This window comes from Ursus maritimus, unplaced genomic scaffold (assembly GCF_017311325.1).
Source record: "Ursus maritimus isolate PB19 unplaced genomic scaffold, ASM1731132v1 scaffold_20, whole genome shotgun sequence".
Taxonomy (NCBI): Eukaryota; Metazoa; Chordata; class Mammalia; order Carnivora; family Ursidae; genus Ursus; species Ursus maritimus.
Genome location: NW_024424453.1, coordinates 15,968,224 through 15,981,387, shown reverse-complemented (window position 1 = coordinate 15,981,387; position 13,164 = coordinate 15,968,224). Strand labels below are relative to the sequence as shown.

The following is a 13,164-nucleotide window of genomic DNA, read 5'->3' as shown; positions in this document are numbered from 1 at the left end:
ATAATGCTAAGTGAAATAAGTCAAGCAGAGAAAGACAACTATCATATGATTTCTCTCATCTATGGAACATAAGAACTAGGATGATCGGTAGGGGAAGAAAGGGATAAAGAAAGGGTGGGTAATCAGAAGGGGGAATGAAACATGAGAGACTATGGACTATGAGAAACAAACTGAGGACTTCAGAGGGGAGGGGGGTGGGGGAATGGGATAGACCGGTGATGGGTAGTAAGGAGGGCACGTATTGCATGGTGCACTGGGTGTTATACACAACTAATGAATCATCGAGCCTTACATCGGAAACCGGGGATGTACTGTATGGTGACTAACATAATATAATAAAAAATCATTTAAAAAAAAAAAAAAAGAATTAGTTATCCATTCATTACTTTGTATATATTTCTATTACTAAACATATGCATATATGTTTTATATATGTATATATAAATTTATATTTACATAGTCTATATAATTTATATATACTTATACATAATATATAAATAATAATATATATAATTTTTTTTTCACATTCCTACCTCTTCTTCTCTCTGTGAACTCTGAATCTAACCATGCCATTTCAGCTTCTTACTCCTGATGCATAGCATACAATATAGTAAGTCTCAGTAAGTGGACTACTGAATAAATAAATGATTAATGAATAAATCACTGTTAACATGTCTCTTTAAAGCTTTGTATTTAACAGTGATATAAATGAAAGCTGTATAATAAAGTGCTTAATATCTAATGCACTCTAACTTAGAGAACTTGTTTACCTACTGCTTTTATAACTAAACACATAAATAATAAAATAAGCCAGATTGCTATATAGCTGTTTAACTGGAGCTGTTAAACTCTACAGTTCTTCTCCAGAGAAGAGGAATATTTTCAGCATTTTATGTAGTGAGAGGACTTTACCCAGAAAAAGAAGCTAGCTACTCAACCTGGATGTTCATGGAGTTGCATCCGTTTTGAAGTCACATTTGCCTTCAGCCCATCCCTGTTGCGGAGAAATGAAACACGATGTGTTGATAATGAATCAATAATATGTTGATACTGTGCACAGGGATTAATCAAGAGCACTCATTCTCTTTCAGGACAATTTCAAGCTGCCAGTAATCAGCAGAGACATGCATGCTGGAGAGCAAGCCAAGCACACACTTGACAGGGACAATCAAGCTGTACATATCGATCTCCGCAGTGAAATTCAGAGAGGCCTTCCAGTCCCTAAGGCTGGAAATGCACACAACCTTAGGTTAAATACCAATCCCCTCATTCTCTCTCTGGGTCAACTAGTACACATTCAAATTACTTAACCTTGAGTTGCTTCTTCTGTAATAGAGACACTAACTTACCTTTTCCTTTATACTTGAGAGGAGTATCTAATTAAAATAAAGATTTTCCCCTCCATTTGGATATAAATGCTTAATTCTTACAGCTGACCATTTTATCACTTCTTGCTTCCTCATTATATATAGAGTAAATATCAACTTCACACAGTACAGTAAGCCATTACAGCTCTGATTAAAGTGCCCCAATAATCTGGTGTTGATTGCCTCCTTCGGGGAGAATTCATCGATAAATAATAATACGAGGACACAAAAGATGCTATTTTAGCTGCTTCTGAAAAACAATACTTAGAAATGACACAATATAAAAACTGATAAAAAAGTTTGTTCCCATTTATATTTGCCCACTTAAAATTATATGAAGATACAACATTCATTCTATTACACATGGAAAATGTAAAACTAGGCAAGTTAAAGGGACTGTCTCTCTGTCACCAAGAATGGTAATTCAGTTCAACTACCTATGTTCACAAAACCTACCTGCGTTTCCCTGGACTTTACTGATGACTACCCTCCAGACCTAATTTCCTGCCTGGACAGACGGTGCTCTCATTCAGTACTGCATGCTCCCTTGGCACGAAACTAGATTGCACAAACCGCTGATCCCAGCCAGAAAAGTCTTCCAGTCTTGGTCTCTCCCGTCCTATAATCTAGCAACTAACATCCCTGTTGAATATTTATCAGATGTGCAGGACATCGTTCATATTATCTTATAGGTCCATTTTTTTTTTTAACCTATCTCCACCCTACTCTGTGCCACAAGGAGGTTAAGGAATATGGATCGCATCAATGCACAACTTTATCTTCTGGATTCTGGTTAGAGTTAGCCAACTGGGAGTATCCACAGGGGATGGGGAAAGGAGAGTAAAGCCATGATATTCATTCCTGCAGTTCTTTCCCTGAGGGTCAATTCCCTCAGTCTGAGGTCACAGCATCTACTAAGTGCCCTCTCTGTCGGTAACAACCACTGTTACAAGTTACACTATGAGGTGTGGTTTCTTGACATTATTCTCACACCTTTGTAAGAGGTCCCTTTATAACTAATTCTCCTCCAACTACCCACTTTCTCATTTGGACCCAAACAAATACGTGAAAGGAAGAAAAAGAAGGAGTAGCATATAAAACATTGGACATATAAAATAATATTTGGTCTCTTCATCTTTATCTCATCTCTACTCCTACCTTATTTTCCCGAATCATGTCTAGCGGCAATACAAACTCTAAGCATACAAATTTTATCGTCAGGCACTATGCTGTTCTTCTTATTAAAATGTTGAAAAATACATATCGCTTAAGCAATAAATGACCACTTGTGTTTTATTCCATATGTTACATTTGCAGAGCACATAAAATGGTTTTACTTAGCTTTTTTGTGATAATCCTTATCTCCTAAACTATTGAAATGTAGAAATGCTCTTGAGAGAAACATTTGATATGTTACTGCCTAATTGAACATATTCTTATTGAAGATGCTGATATTCTTACTATATGTGTGCAAGAATTTGCTAATTAGTTAAAAAACTGATTAATAGCATAGAATTAGATCAGATGACTGTGAAGGGACATTATCTTCTCCACAACTTTGAAAGTTATATTTCAAAACCTTTACATAAAAACGAGCTCATGATTGAGGGGTTAAAGTACAATTTTCAAAAAAATTCAAAACATGACTCTCATATAAATATAAAATGAGCACATATCAAAGATTTAATTAATTAATCAATTAACGAAGGAACCAGTAAAATGGAAAGACCAGTTCAAAGGAGATTTTGAGAAACAGAAACACATCGTGACAAAGACAGGTTCTCTTTGATCTAATTCTCATCAAGCTCCTCTAAGACCTCGAAGCCTTGACCGTGGGCTTTAGTGTTCTTCCTTGTCGGGCCTGCGTCACCCATTGCAGCAAGAATTTTGCTAAGTCAGTTTAGAAGAAACTGCCACCCTCAATATTTGATCAGCCACAAAATCAGATCAAATTCCTTATCTCCCTACCCCCCATGATATCTGATCTCCCTAGCCTGTCTTCAGCAGAAACCCTCCCCTGCTAGTTTTCACACCGCCTCAGTAATTTCCTATCCACCGATGCCCCCACTCTGCTCTTTGGCTGTAAATCTCCTCTTTTCCTTGTATTTAGAATTGAACCCAATCTCCTCTACTGCAAAAGGCCATTGCACTAGTTCCCTGAATAAAATCTTCTTTACTGTTCTTTAAAAAGGGTCAGAATGATTTTTTAAAATAATAGTCAAAGGAATGCTGAAATGGATTTGCTAAGATACAAAACTGTGTAATACCCTATAGAGAAAGAAAACTATAACATTTGGCATCATCTTTTTTCCTAGCTGGAAACACGCAAGTTAACATGCAAAGGGAAAATAGTAAAAAATGTTAAGTAGCAAATAGTTAATTCAAGTGCATTCTCCTTTAAAATTAAATTAATTCTCAGATGAGTCTGTTAATGACATTGACAAGTCATTCAGTCATCCTCTGCTTTATTTACAAGTTTTAGATGATTTTTCTTAACAAAAGATATTAACACTTTGTGGAACATGAAGTTGACCTAGATGAGGTTATTGGCAAGCCTATATACCACCCTCTAAAATTTTCAATGATTGAAATAAAAAAGAAGGCAAAATCCTACAGAAGCACAGCATAGTAAAATCTCCATTGATATTTTATTAAAAATAAAGAAATGACTTTCTGTGGCTTAGGATTCCTCGTGCTCTTTTACTTCTCTATCTATCCCAGGTCAGAAGGGGCAAAGTAAGCAAAGTTCAAGAGGTTCTTCCTCTTCTAAATAACTTTAATGAGTTTCTTTTATATATACTTTTATAAATAACTTAATTGTCAGGGCATATAGCTTTTTTTCCACCTATGCCGATGCTGCAACTTTTCTCACACTTGTAAAACTAAATTTTTAAACAATTTATTTCACTAGATGCAGACTCTAAAACCACCATCTGCTTCTAGAAAGAGTTTTAAGGTTCCTTCTAACTGAGACTGTTCTTGAAAGTATCCAAGTATTTTCGCCTTTGGAGTCTTTTTGAACACTTTGTAACATTATAGGATAAATTAGTTTGTAAATAACAGCATTGTTCCTCAAAAGGAAAGGTAATAAAATTCAAGAAAATGTAAATAACCAAACTTACAGAGGTGAAAAACGAGAAAAAAAATATAGCTAAAATAAATACTTAACCATATATCAAGAACAGAGATGGGTCTATTACATACCATAATAGCTTGTCTTCATACCAATTCTACACCCTGTGGCTCCATGAGGTAAAAACTAGTAAACCCAAACTCCCACTGCTAAAAAGTATGTATCAGGATGTGAATTTCTATCCATTGCTTTTTACTGCACCAGGCTGCCTTCCTAAGAAATAATATATGCTGCATTTTTTGACGGTCACGTATCTGCCTTTATCGTGAGCAGCGGGTGGGGCACTTCCAGCAATAATAAACAAATTAACTTACGGAAACAGAGATTCAGTGAAGCCGCCTGGATGGAACCCTTGAGAGCTCATACGTAGATGCGAACCCAGAGCAGCAGGAAGAGGACTCCAAAGCCCAGGAAGAGAGAGGCCACCGAGGAGATGGGGAGCGCTTTATAGATATCCCGAGTGCAGTTGGTGGAGGTAACCTCATAAATGAAGAACCAGGAGGTGAAGAACACGTCAATGGCCAACAGCACACACGGTTACGTGCGGAAGACAGCTGGGTTCACCAGGCTGGTGTATCTCCTGATGGTGTCTAGCTCCATTTTGTCAGGCACAAGGTTATCCACCACTCCACCACTAGAATAACACATCAGCAGGATATATTCTACATTTTATAGCTATAAATTATACTGTCACTAAAAACAACCAATCAATTTATGAATATCCATCAATTCTCAAGTACAATACCTTCTCTTCCTTGTTGATTCTGCAAGTAATTTCGTCATGAAGATAAAATGAGACTATGGTACTCTATTTCATCAACGTTTATAATGTTCAGAAAACTGAACACAATCTTCCATACCCTTTTTTTAAAATATGGAATGCTTCACAAATTTGCATATCATCCCTTTAAAGGGGCCAAACAAATAATCTCCTACTATTCCACTTTTTGTATACGTGCTATCAAAGCAAGCACCATGCCTTCTTGATTTTTTTTTACAAATATATCATTAAAAATATGAATGTAACAAAAAGAACAAACTTAAAATACTCTGCCTTACAAAAAAGGAAGCTCTTTGTTTCTTCCAAAATTTTGATGTCAAATCTAAAATGTTTTGCTTTCCTGCAAAAGCATGCTTTTTCTCAGTTTTCACCTGCTGTGAGAATTATTCCTACATTATAATTAGTTCAGATAAATGAATGGCAAGATTGCTCTTCAGATTTTACTTTTTAAAGCTCATTTACATGATGGTCTATGATGACATGGTTATTAACAGTTTTTGGGCAATTAATTAAGGTAGTTGGTAGAGTTGTTAGCACAAAATGAAACGAAGAGGTTGTTTTAGTAAATCCTCCCGCTCAGGAGACATGATAGTGGCCATTGATCCACACTCACTAAGTGAATAGTGCTGTTCCTCCTCTCATTCTACTTTCTTTGGTAGGCACTATATTACTTAGCAGATTGTTTTTTTATTTTTTATTATTTATATATTTATTTTAAAGATTTTATTTCATAGCGGAGGAGCCTGATGTGGGGCTCGATCCCATAACGCCGGGATCACGCCCTGAGCCGAAGGCAGGCGCTTAACCGCTATGCCACCCAGGCGCCCCAGCAGATTGTTTTTTTAATTTTGAAGTGTGAAGTTTTCCTATCCTTCAACTACTGTCACATCTTTCTTCCCTTTTCTCTCCAAGCTATGAGGCATTGAGTATGCACTGGCTGTTTTCTCTTTCTCGAGGAGCTCTTTCTTTCATCTCGTTAGAGGCTCCATCAGACGGAAGCCTATCACAGTAAAAACTCCAGTGATAGTTAATGAGAATAAAGAAATGCCTTTCTAGGGCTCAGGATTTCTCCCCTTCCTTATACATTCTCCTCCTCTTTTCCAGATATTCCTCTAGGACTTCCCAATACCGGTTCCTACTTCCTTCCTGGGCCCCAGCCTATGGCTGTTAGGTGGGACTGAGGCTAACGCTCTGTGTAATGTGTGTGAATGGAAGTGACTATGGACTTTCTGGCTGAGCCAGCGAAAGCCTGTGCTCAGTTTCCCACTCTGTCCCTTCCCCTGCCTGCTACAGCACTCCTGGAAAAGCCACAGCCCTGCTGAGCTGCCACGACAAGGATAATTGTGCCAGTGTCACCCAGACTCACACAGGGTTTTGCCTTAGTGAGAAATAAATTTTGCTCCGGTAAGCCATTAAGATTATTTAACATGGGGGCGCCTGGGTGGCACAGCGGTTAAGCGTCTGCCTTCGGCTCAGGGCGTGATCCTGGCGTTATGGGATCGAGTCCCACATCAGGCTCCTCCGCTATGAGCCTGCTTCTTCCTCTCCCACTCCCCCTGCTTGTGTTCCCTCTCTCGCTGGCTGTCTCTATCTGTGTCAAATAAATAAATAAAATATTAAAAAAAAAAGATTATTTAACATGGTAGCACAATTTAGTTTATGCACGTTGAAAAGAACTTGAAGCAAGAAATCCTGAGACTGACTGTGCTTCTTGGCTTATGTATTCAGGAGCCCCTTACCCATTTATGTTTCTAATTCACAACACTGTGCAATGTGCCCTCAAAGATTTATTGCAATTCAGATAAATGGCAACACATTTTTTTCAGCTTTATTGAGGGTTAACTGACAACACTGTAAGATATCTGAAGTGTACACTTTAAGTTTTACCCAAAATTTATAGACAGCAAATTTAGAGTACAGATAAACATATTATTTTAAAAACAGGCTGTAGTTTTCCCTGACTGTATCAAAAGAGCAGAGGGAATTTCTTTTAAAGAAAGCACAGCTTTTATTTGAAAATCAACAACTTCATGGGCTTTTCTTTTTTTTTTTTTTTTTGGTAATGAAAGCCAGGTCCCACCCCCAAGCCCTCTCGCACACACAAACACACACACAGACAGCATTTGGATAGAAGACGTCTAAATTACTTTACTTAAAAAGTAATTAGACTTTTGAACATCCCTTCAATAGGACCCTGGAATTGGGGGAGCACAGGTTGGAGGTGGGGAGTTTAGTGTGTGATGTAGACATAAGTTGAGTGAGAAGACTGCACGAGAAAGTGTGGGTGGGGAAGGGACAAGGAACAACAGATGGTTGGTTCATCAGCACACAGTCTGTTGAAGTTGTTGCTCTATTCCGTACCAGACTGTGATCTCCCCAGTGGTCCACAAGTTTTAGGACCCTATTTGTATTAAAACATTGGATATAGCTTTTAAAAACCTAACACCCATTGAATGTTTTCCATGACTTACATGCTTTGGTTGGTATTGGACAGCTCCTGTTTGTGCCTTCAAGGCTCTATTTTCCAAGAGATGTGCAAGCTGGAATACCTTCGGTGAGTTTCTCGACTGCTTATGAATAATAAGCAAAGAGTCACTGAAGACTACAGCCACTCTGAACCTCTTAACCTTCCCATTCCACCTCTCCGGAGGTTTATGAATGAATAATTTTTAATTAATTAATTACTCAATCAGTGAGCCTTCTAACAATCAGTTCTGACTAATTTTCTTTCCAGGAAAGAAAGAAAGAAAGAAAGAAAGAAAGAAAGAAAGAAAGAAAGAAAGAAAGAAAGAAAGAAAGAAAGGGAAAGGGAGAGAAACCTGTCACCGATACAGGTAAATTAATGCAGTGTCGGGAAATACCAAGGACCAAGAAAGGGGTAAATGGGCTTAAACTAGATTTTCTTTCCTCTGGGAAAATGGTTATGAATGAATTCCCCCCTGCCCTCTCTAAGTCTGTGCATCATATGATTACAGGATCTCAGGCAGGTCAAAATTAAACCGCTATACTGCACTGCACACCCTCTGTCACATATAGGAGTTGACCTCCCATGTATCTTTAATTCTCTTTTAAAATCTTTAATGGACTTTTTGTCAGAGGCAACACAGGAAAAAAAGGGACATAAAGAAAGAAAAAAACACCTAGAAAGAACATAGTGTGGTTAGAAATTTTAGTCTTGTGGTGGACATAACTTAAGTAGCATCCAGTATAAGTCAGCCAAATATCTTTGACCTAAAAATTTTATAGGATTTCAGGGTCTCTTCCAAGAGAGTTGAGGTTTGGACAGTTCAGCCGCATCACGGTAATCCCTTGTACTGTAGTTGGGCTGTGCAGCATAAACAGCCACTTATTTTAATATTTAAGATACTCTCCAAATATCTTCAATTCACAGCTGAACTGTGATATTTCATAAAATCAAGTACACTGTGAAAATATTTCTTAATAGTATTTATTTTCAGCTGCATAATCTTCAAATATCAATAGTAAATAAGAGCAGCAATAATACTTTATGACAGAATAATCTTACAGTAAGAATCCTTTCTTTTACAATAAAATTCTTATCTAAATATATAGAAAAAAGTATGCCTTATACAATATAACACTACCTCCTCTCAAACCAGATCAGTTCAGAAAATCCCTCTCTTTTTATAGGTATTTCTATTCAAGTATACACACAAACATCTCCCTGCATTTAGTTGACATGAAAATTATTTTAAATCATGAATTATTGACACAATAAACTTGTACTTTATGTGGGATGTTTTCACTAGAGAAAAAATATTTATGGTTATAGTATGCAAAAATTGAATTTTTTTTCAATTCCCAGTCACGTTTTACTCTTCTGAATTTCATCACTTTAATATTTGGCATTTCTGTGGCCTAAAAAGACTAGAATCATTTAAGATTTAATGAAGAGCTATTTACCTCTTAAATCTTCTTCCCTTGAGTAATGAAATAATTACCCTCCCATAATCATGGAAACGTGAAACTTGAATCTCAAATTGAGCTGTTGTGAGAAGGGTTAGTGATGCTGCATAGGTGATCACCATGGTAACATTTGGAACCGGCACTGATGTCAAGCCAAGAGTGCGGTATTTCTATTCCCATAAGAGCCCGACCAGGGACTGGAGATGAACTCTTGCATGGTCTCAGGAAAATGACTGAAAGCTAACATTTGCTGGGTCTCCCACTGGAGCATACACATCACCATTTCATATCATTCTCAGAGGAAGATGATTTTAAAATACAACAACAACATATTCTCAATAGTTTTAATTAAAATTGCTTTGTAACGTTATATCATCATGGTGTGTGTGTGTGTGTGTGTGTGTGTGTGTGTGTGTGTGTGAACTTGCTGTATGTTCAAATGAAGCTTAGCCCTAAGGAAGCACATGATGATGCTAGGAAGAGAATTCACTAAAGCTTTATTCATATAATGGAGATAATTAAATAATTAGACATTCTTTAAAGTATCAGACCAAGTTAATTCACTTTTAGCAGCATGGATTAGGAAGGTGATTTTATAAATTCTAAGGAGAATATGATTTACTTGGAACTGAAGAGGAATAATTAGTGTCACTTTGGCCCTGGAGTGTGTATGTGTGTGAATGTGTTTGTGTGTGTAAAACACAACCTATTTTAATTTCAGGGAATACAGGAAACACGAATGGGACTGAATATAGAAAAGACAAGCCGACCTAAACTAAAAACTAATACAAAATATGTATATAAAATTTAGCATCAGGGACGCCTGGGTGGCTCAGTCAATTAAGCGTTGATTCTTGATTTCAACTCAGGTCATGACCTCAGGGTCCTGGGATCAAGCCCAGTGTTGGGCTCTTGCACTCAGTGGGCAGTCTGTTTAAGGAATCTCTCTCACTCCCTTTCCCTCTGCCCCTCCCCCTGCAAATACTCTCTCTCTCAAGTAAATTAAAAAATCTAAAAAAAAATTTGCATCATAATTTTCAAGTATATATAGTAACTTAAATTGGGATTACTTACAGCTCTTCCAAGAGAAAGAGCTCATACAATAGGTGCATAATTACTATTTGTAATTAGCATACTAAATATTCGTATGCAACTATGTGCTGATAAAGTGCTTCGAAACAGTTTTTCACCTAAGTAAATAATCGTTGCCCTTATAATCTTGCTTATGTTTTATTTAACAACATTAAATAAATATTTTAACAAGGTATAATAATTTATATATTTGTAATCTAATAACATATGTAAATATATAACAATTTACAACAAATACAATAACAGATATCTACTAGAGCCAGTGAAAAGGTAAACTTCAGCCCATCTCACCAATTCATTTATTCATATAGACATTCAATCAATCAACAAATCATTATTAAGCACCTACTATCAAGCACTGTGCTAAGTGTTGCAGATATTTAAAAAAAAATGAAAATAAGCACAGTCATCTTGGAGTTTAAGGTCCACTGGTGAAAGCAATACTCAAATATTTACTCAAATAAATGTAAAAATCACAATTGTAGCAAGTTTTTACCAAAGAAGGGTACATGGTGGTCCTTAAACCACTATAGGAGAGAGATATGACCCATAAGGAGAGATCAGAACAAACTTCCCCAAGGAGGTGAAGCTGAAATGAGAAGGAAACCTAGGAATGTGCTATTATCCTCCGTATTCGAAAGGGAATCTCTGACCCCTATGATCATGATAGTAGTTTACATATCTTAATACTAGTGAGTTTGAACATTTTCCTATAGGCTTTCTTAATGAGTTGAATCTCATAAATTATTTTGTTATTTTTCTAATAATGTTCTTTCCTCTTCATCTACCTGGGCTAATACTTCTTTTATAGACTCAGTAGAAATGTGTGAAGAACACTATCTAGCAAAATTCAATGCTTGTTGATTATTCCATAAATATTTGTTCTTTATCTATGGGTATGGGTTGGCTTGTGTACCTTAGAATGTGACCTTATTAGGAAATTGGGTCATTGCAGGTATACTTCGTTAAGAAGAAATCATACTTGTGTGCAATACGACCTGTGTCCTCATGAGAAGACAGCCACGTAAAGACAAAACAACACACAGGGAGAACATCATGTGATGAGGAAGGCAGAGACTGGAGTTATGCAGCTGTAAACCAAGCAATGCCAAAGATTGTTGGCAAACTACCAGAAGCTGGGAGGAAACAAGGAAGGATTTCCCAACAGTTCTCAGAGGGAGGTCAATCCTGCCAATACCTTGATTTGGGACTTCTTTTCTCTAGAACTCTGAAACAATACATTTCTGTTGCTTTAAGCCACCCCGGTTTGTGTATTACAGCAACCCTAAAGAACTAATAGCACCAGGCACTACTCTAGGCCCTTCCTCGACTGCCTGACATTACAAGAATTGCAAGGACATAAAAAGTATGGTTTTGCCTCACAAGAGCTTCCAACAGAAACATATTTATTTACTTTATTTATTTCTTTACTACATATTTATTTTTGATGAATATATGGTAGAAATTACGAATAGTTATATAATGTAACAAATTAAGAAAACACATTGGAGATACTTGACTTTAAAGGGAGCATAGGGACCCTATGGGGCACACATCTTCAAATCTGTTCATGTAAACGAGGACTCAAATGATGTCCCAGATAGAACTTAGTCTCCCTCATGAGAAATGAATAGAATGAAAGCAGAATTTCTGACCACATCAACACCAAGAAAATATCATGCACAATTAAAGGAGTCCATACACACATAGATAGAGGTTTAGTCAATTACAAATCCCCCTGCTTCTAGAGATTGAGGTCAAACACTTTAGGTTGTATGAATAATGGTGTAGTAATTTAACTGCTAATTCCATTTTAACATATATTAAAATAATAGACTATAATGGAGATGGTACGGGAGTAGACATAATAAAATGTGGTAATTTATAACGTAAATAAAGACAGCGAGTGGCATACACAGTGGGCCAAAGTCTGCTCTTGGATGAACACACAAGGGTCCTATTAACTTTAGAATTAGCTGTGCTCACTCATGAATAAGATGATTCTCAAAAGCAGTCTTTTTTTCTGAATGAACTATCTGACGGAGATTTATATTTTTTCATATAAAGCACATAAAATTTATATTTTATGTAAATTATATATATATATAATATATATATAAAATTTTTTTTCACAGTCTTGTCCTACTAATGCCTGGAATCAGTGAGTTAGTTTATATCCATTAGCTTTACTTTTCCATTGGCTTTTGTGGTAGATTGCAAAAAATGACCACAAATCCCTCCTCTGTCTCTGTGCATGCCCTTTGCAATATGGCTTTATAGCTTTTCCCATCAGGAAGAGAAGACTTTTTCTCCACCTCTTGCATCTGAGCTTGGCTTTGTAACTTACTCCGGTCAATGGAATGTTAGATACACATGAATAGTGTTTACTTTTGCGGATTGCCTTTTTTGCTGTTAGGAAAACGTATGCCTCCATGTGAACAAGCCTAGGCCAGCCTACTGAAGATGGAAGACCATGTGGAGAGAAAATCCCCAGCATTCTAGCTATTCCAGTTGAGGCTCTAGATCATCCAGTCCCAATCCCATCAGCCGGGACCCAAAAAATGCCCAGACAACCCACAATAACATGAGAAATAATTTTTACTGTTTAGTACCTTAGTATTGGGGTAGTTGGTTATACAGTAAAAGCTAACATATACAGATCTAAAAACCACTAGTGGTGATACTATCAGAATGTCTACTATGTATGTATGTGTCTGTTTTAAGCACTTTGCAGATATTAACTCATTTAATACAACAACTCTATGAGGTAGCAGTTGTATTACTATTATCATCAACCCCATTTTGCAGATGAGGAGACTGAGGCTGTCCAGGTGGTAAGAAGAGGAGCCTAGAGGCAAATCCAA

At 36.8% G+C, this 13,164-nt stretch overlaps 1 pseudogene; it reads right to left on the bottom strand.

The window, feature by feature from the left end:
• Positions 1-4,860: 4,860 nt before the first annotated feature.
• On the bottom strand, positions 4,861-5,100 carry LOC103678153 (annotated as a pseudogene).
• Between the last annotated feature and the right edge of the window lie 8,064 nt (positions 5,101-13,164).